Source organism: Sciurus carolinensis, chromosome 5 (assembly GCF_902686445.1).
Source record: "Sciurus carolinensis chromosome 5, mSciCar1.2, whole genome shotgun sequence".
Taxonomy (NCBI): domain Eukaryota; kingdom Metazoa; phylum Chordata; class Mammalia; order Rodentia; family Sciuridae; genus Sciurus; species Sciurus carolinensis.
This window is the reverse complement of record NC_062217.1, coordinates 142,362,513-142,368,512: the sequence shown is the minus strand read 5'-3', so window position 1 is coordinate 142,368,512 and position 6,000 is coordinate 142,362,513.

Genomic DNA, 6,000 nt, shown 5'->3' with positions numbered 1-6,000 from the left:
TGAACTCAGAGCGAGCGCTCCTGAACACCGGGAGGTTGCCCGGAGAAAGATGAGGAGCGCGACGGGTTGCTTGACCTAGGAGTGACTGCATCAGAGCCACAGGCAGTTGCCAGAGGAGGAGCTGCATGGCGAGCTGTTTGAACTCAGAACGACTGCTCCAGAACACTGGTGGCCTGCCTGGAGGAGGAGAGCGGTGGGATGCTTGGTCTAGGAGTGACTGCATCAGAGCCACAGGTGGTTGCCAGAGGAGGAGGCGAGTGGTGAGTTGATTGGACTAAAAGTGACCGCTCCTGAACACCGGTGGCCTGCCTGGAGAAGGAGCGTGGTGAGTCACTTGGTCTCGGAGCCACCACTCCTGAACACCCGGGGGGCTACCCCGAGGAGGAGGAGGAGGAACAGGGCGGGTCACTTGGACTTGGAGTGATTGCCTAGGGCTACGGGTGGTTGGCGGGAAGAGGAGACCCGAAGTGAGTTGTTTGGACTCCTAGTGACTGCGTCGGAAACCGGGCGGCTGTCCGGAGGAGGAGGTTTGTGGTGGGTCTCTGGGTCTCGGAGCTATTGTACGGGGCTCCAGGTGGTGGCTCAGAGGAGGGGCTGCATAGCCAGGCGATTGGTGCAGAGCAGGGTCCCAGGAGCTAGGTGGCTTCTTGCTGGAAGAGCCGCACAAAGACATGCCTAGGGACGGAGCGAAGTTTCCAGGGCAGCGGGCAGATTCTCTGGGAGAGGCAGCCTAAGGAGACTCGCCTGTGAAGGGTGAGGCTCCCAGGCCCAGGACGTAGGTCCGGGCCCCTGGGATCATTGCAGAGAAAGACAGCCCAGCCCAGGTGGTAGTTGTAGATTGAGGGGAACCTCTAGGAGGGCAACTGACCAGCGAGACGTCCCCACCGAGTGAGTCTTCCCGGCTGGGGGAGGTTTTCCCACAGGGACGATAAAACCAGAGACACAGGCACAAACAGGCCTTGCCTCAGCCTGCAGTCTAGTTCCCCACTGGATGACCATTGGTCAACAAGTGGAGGCACCTCTGCCCACTAGCAGGGAATATACGCCACCTGAGGGTCACCACCCCTAGAGAGGCAGCTTCTTCGTGGAGCTCTGCAATATCAACCTCCTCCAAGACTTCAGGCTACTGAAGGATAAGAGGGGATATACTAGCAATCTTCAGGGACATTATAAGTTGATAGAGGAAATCTGCAATATCTTAATGACCCACTGATTCCTGAACAATATGAGAAAACAAGGGAAGAAAATGCCCCAAACAAATCTAGATGTTACATCAATAAAATCCAACGACAGCATGGCAGAAGAAATGACAGAAAGGGAGTTCAGAATGTACATAATTAAAATGATTAGGGAAGCAAACAATGAGATGAAAGAGCAAATGCAGGCATTGAACGATCGCACCAATCAACAGTTAACAGAGCAAATTCAGGAAGCAAAAGATCATTTCAATAAAGAGTTAAAGATATTGAAAAAAAACCAAACAGAAATCCTTGAAATGAAGGAAACAATAAACCAAATTAAGAACTCCATAGAAAGCATAACCAATAGGATAGAACACCTGGAAGACAGAACTTCAGATATTGAAGACAAAATATTTAACCTCGAAGTTGAACAAACAGAAGATGGTGAGAAATCATGAACAGAATCTCCAAGAACTATGGGATACATTGAAAAGGCCAAATTTGAGAATTATTGGGATTGAGGAAGGCTTAGAGAAACAAACCAAAGGAATAAACAATCTTTTTGAAGAAATAATATCAGAAAATTTCCCAAATCTGAAGAATGAAATGGAAAATCAAGTCCAAGAGGCTTATAGGACTCCAAATACACAAAATTACAACAGACCCACACCAAGACACATTATAATGAAAATACCTAACATACAAAATAAAGACAGAATTTTAAAGGCTGTGAGAGAAAAGAACCAAATTACATTCAGGGGGAAACCAATACGGATATCAGCAGATTTTTCAATCCAGACCCTAAAAGCTAGAAGGGCCTGGAACAACATTTTTCAAGCTCTGAAAGAAAATGGATGCCAACCAAGAATCTTATACCCAGCAAAACTTACCTTCAAATTTGACGATGAAATAAAATCATTCCATGATAAACAAAAGCTAAAAGAATTTACAAAAAGAAAGCCAGCATTACAGAACATTCTCAGCAAAATATTTCATGAGGAAGAGATAAAAAACAAAGAAGCAAATCAGCAAAGGGAGGAATTATCCTAAAGGAACTGTCAAATAAAGGAGGAACCAAGATGGGTCAAAAATTTTAAATATGAACCAAATGACTGGGAATACAAATCATATCTCAATAATAACCCTGAATGTTAATGGCCTGAATTCATCAATCAAAAGACATAGACTTGCAGATTGGATTAAAAAGAAAGATCCAACAATATGTTGCCTGCAAGAGAATCACCTCATAGAAAGAGATACCCATAGACTAAAGGTGAAAGGGTGGGGAAAACATACCATGCACATGGACTCAGCAAAAAAGCTGGAGTATCCATCCTCATTTCAGATAATGTGGACTTCAAGTCAATGTTAGTCAGAAGGGATAAAGAAGGACATTTCATACTGCTTAAGGGAAGCATAAATCAGCAAGATATAACAATCATAAACATCTATGCCCCAAACAGTGGCTCATACATGTATGTCAAACAAATCCTTCTCAATTTTAGAAACCAAATAGACCATAACACAATAATACTAGGTGATTTTAACACGCCTCTTTCACCACTGGACAGATCTTCCAAACAAAAATTGAACAAAGAAAACATAGATCTCAATAACACAATCAATAATTTAGACTTAACAGACATTTATAGAATATACCATCCAACCAAGAGCGAATACACTTTCTTCTCAGGAGCACATGGATCCTTCTCTAAAATAGACCATATATTATGCCACAAAGCTAATGTCAGCAAATACAAGAAGATAGAGACACTACCTTGTATTCTATCAGATCATAATGGATTGAAGTTACAAATTAATGAAAGAGTAAAAAACAGAAACTACTCCAACACCTGGAGATTAAACAATATGCTACTATATGATGAATGGATAACAGAAGATATTAGGAAGGAAATTAAAAAATTCTTAGAGGTAAACGAGAACAAAGAAATATCATATCAAAATCTCTGGGACACTATGAAAGCAGTACTTAGAGGAAGATTTATTTCATGGAGCACATTTAATAAAAGAAGTAAAACTCAAAAAATAAATGACCTAACACTACAGCTCAAAGCCCTAGAAAAAGAAGAACAGACCAAAACCAAAAGTAGTAGAAGACAGGAAATAGTTAAACTGAGAGCTGAAATCAACGAAATTGAAACGAAAGAAACAATACAAAAAATTGACAAAATAAATAGTTGGTTCTTGAAAAAATAAACAAAATTGATAAACCTTTAGCCACACTAACAAAGAGAAGACGAGAGAAAACCCAAATCACTAAAATTCGGAATGAACAAGGAAATATCACAACAGACACGACTGAAATACAAAACATAATTAGAAGCTATTTTGAAAATCTATACTCCAACAAAACAGAAAACCTCAAAGACATCAACAAATTTCTAGAGACATATGAATTGCCTAAACTGAACGAGGAGGACATACACAATTTAAATAGACCAATTTCAAGTAATGAAATAGAAGAAGTCATCAAAAGCCTACCAACAAAGAAAAGTCCAGAACCAGATGGGTTCTCAGCCGAGTTCTACAAAACTTTTAAAGAAGAGCTCATTCCAATACTTCTCAAAGTATTCCAGAAAATAGAAGAGGAGGGAACTCTCCCAAACTCATTCTATGAAGCCAATATTACCCTGATTCCTAAACCAGACAGAGACACATCAAGGAAAGAAAATTTCAGACCAATATCCTTAATGAACATCGACGCAAAAATTCTCAACAAAATTTTAGCAAATCACATACAAAAACATATTAAAAAGATAGTGCACCATGATCAAGTGGGTTTCATCCCAGGAATGCAAGGTTGGTTCAACATCAGGAAATCAATAAATGTCATTCACCATATCAATAGACTTAAAGGCAAGAATCACATGATTATTTCACAGATGCAGAAAAAGCATTTGATAAAATACAGCACCCCTTCATGCTCAAAACACTAGAAAAAATAGGGATAGTGGGAACATTCCTTAACATTGTAAAGGCCATCTACGCTAAACCCATGGCTAATATCATTCTAAATGGTGAAAAACTGAAAGCATTCCCCCTAAAATCTGGAACAAGGCAGGGATGCCCTCTTTCACCACTTCTTTTCAATATCGTTCTTGAAACTCTAGCCAGAGCAATTAGACAGACCAAAGAAATTAAAGGGATACGAATAGGAAAAGAAGAACTCAAAGTATCCCTATTTGCTGATGATATGATTGTATACTTAGAGGAACCAGGAAATTCCACCAGAAAACTTTTAGATCTCATAAGTGAATTCAGTAAAGTAGCGGGATATAAGATCAATGCACATAAATCTAAGGCATTTTTATACATAAGCGATGAATCTTCAGAAAGAGAAATTAGGAAAACTACCCCATTCACAATAGCTTCGAAAAAAATAAAATATTTGGGAATCAATCTCACAAAAGAGGTGAAAGACCTCTACAATGAGAACTACAGAACACTAAAGAAAGAAATTCAAGAAAACCTTAGAAGATGGAAAGATCTCCCATGTTCTTGGATAGGAAGAATTAATATTTTCAAAATGGCCATACTAACAAAACTGCTATACAGATTCAATGCAATTCCAATTAGAATCTCAATGATGTACCTTACAGAAATAGAGCAAACAATTATGAAATTCATCTGGAAGAATAAAAAACCCAGAATAGCTAAAGCAATCCTTGGCAGAAAGAGTGAAGCAGTGGATATCGCAATACCAGATCTTCAACTCTACTACAAAGCAATAGTAACAAAAACGGCATGGTATTGGTACCAAAATAGAAAGTTGGATCAATGGTACAGAATAGAGGACACGGACACAAACCCAAATAAATACAATTTTCTCATACTAGACAAAGGGGCCAAAAATATACAATGGAGAAAAGATAGCCTCTTCAACAAATGGTGCTGGGAGAATTGGAAATCCATATGCAACGGAATGAAACTAAACCCATATCTCTCACCATGCACGAAACTAAACTCAAAATGGATTAAGGATCTCGGAATCAGACCAGAGACCTTGCATCTTATAGAAGAAAAAGTAGGTCCAGAGCTTCAACATGTCGGCTTAGGACCAGACTTCCTCAACAGGACTCGCATAGCACAAGAAATAAAAGCAAGAATTAATAACTGGGATAGATTCAAACTAAAAAGCTTTCTCTCAGCAAAGGAAACTATCAGCAATGTGAAGAAAGAGCCTACAGAGTGGGAGAAAATCTTTGCCAATCATACTTCAGATAGAGCGCTAATCTCCAGAATCTATAAAGAACTCAAGAAACTCTACACCAAGAATGTAAATAATCCAGTTGACAAATGGGCTAAAGAAATGAATAGACACTTCACAGAAGAAGATCTACAAGCAATCAACAAACATATGGAAAAATGTTCAACATCTCTAGTAATAAGAGAAATGCAAATCAAAACCACCCTAAGATTCCATCTCACCCCAATTAGAATGGTGATTATCAAGAATACAAGCAACAACAGGTGTTGGCGAGGATGTGGGGAGAAAGGTACACTCTTACATTGCTGGTGGGGCTGCAAATTAGTGCAGCCACTCTGGAAAGCAGTGTGGAGATTCCTTAGAAAACTTGGAATGGAACCACCATTTGACCCAGCTATCCCACTCCTTGGCCTATACCCAAAGGACTTAAAATCAGCATATTACAGAGATACAGCCACATCAATGTTCATAGCTGCTCAGTTCACAATAGCCAGATTGTGGAACCAACCTAGATGTCCTTCAATTGATGAATGGATAAAGAAACTGTGGTATATATATACAATGGAATATTACTCAGCCATAAAGAATGAT